Below are 1,403 nucleotides of genomic sequence, written 5' to 3' on the forward strand. Positions count from 1 at the left end.
ATAGGTATAACCAATTAGAAATTATTCTACTAAATAAAGTTATGATATTTTTATAGTAAGGTTATGGTTTGAGTCGTCTCTAACTCCCCTGAAAATGAGGAGAAGGTCCACGACCTACACCGTCTCTAAAACTATTAGTCTCGTTGAACCGAAAATTATATATTAACCAATTCAATAAATTAATCCATATTTTCTAAAATCACTAACAATTAACCAAAGTGGCTAAACAATTTTCAAACTAGAACTACGTAAGCCTTGATCCCCTTAATATGGGTACGTAGGACCAAAGTCAATATTGTCAGGCTTAGTAATAAAAAAATAAAAATATTTTGTTATGATAATTAATTTCTAAATAAATATTTGTTAAGGGTATAAAAGTCCATGTTATTAGAGAGGGTACCGTTTTAATACGGGCGAACGGGGTGCTAATACCTTCCCCGATCCGTAACCGACTCTCGAGCTCAGAATCTCTACTTAAAGACCATATTATCATAATTGGGCTTACTATAGAGTTTTCTACGTTTTAACCGCAAAAAACGTAGTGGCGACTCCAAATCAATTGGGAGAGGTAGAAATTGAGTTCGCCTCCTCCCAAGTCGTAGGGCCGATCTTCCAACCGAAAATCGGGTCGCGACAATAATGAACCAAAAATAATGAAAATGCATTGACTTATATGCTATTTAGATTTGTTTCCATAATATATCATATTTTGTTTAACTTAATTACACATATCATCATTTTTTCTTTTTAAAGATCACAATTATATAGGAGTAATACGTATAATGTATGTATAAAACTTAGAAGTTTTGTAGGTGTAAAAAATGGAGTGATAGTTTAGGTAATTTCACTAAAACTCAATGACAGTTAGTATAGTTACTATAAGATTTATTATTCATTTCACTAAAAATAAATCATTAATATCACCCTTTTTTTATTATAGAAAAAATTAAATTTGTTTTCTATAAAGACTTCCAATAGCAAAAAAGTCCTGATTAACTTTTAGAGATTCTATTAACCAAACCTCATTGAGCCTACCAACCAAAAAATGTTGCTGAAACGTGTTTGACTTTGATATGCCCAACTTTGTTAGTTTCAGCACTATTTGTTTATAATTTGTTGGGTTAAATCAATATCTTCAGCACTATTTATACTATGGAGAAATTCACTCACCTCATCATAGAGTTTGCATAAATCAATTGGTGCAAAATTCATAGATTTCCCAAAATTAAAATTTTCATGTGTTACTTACTACTCTCTAAGCATGCCTTATAATCGTAGTCTAGAAAACTTATTACCCAAACATCTATGAACTCCAGAATTTCGAAATCAACTAAGGTTGGGAGATAATGTATCGTATATTCATTCGAATGTGATGAATTTTGCGTACCCTCGTCTATTTCAGC

Source organism: Lupinus angustifolius, chromosome LG19 (assembly GCF_001865875.1).
Source record: "Lupinus angustifolius cultivar Tanjil chromosome LG19, LupAngTanjil_v1.0, whole genome shotgun sequence".
Taxonomy (NCBI): domain Eukaryota; kingdom Viridiplantae; phylum Streptophyta; class Magnoliopsida; order Fabales; family Fabaceae; genus Lupinus; species Lupinus angustifolius.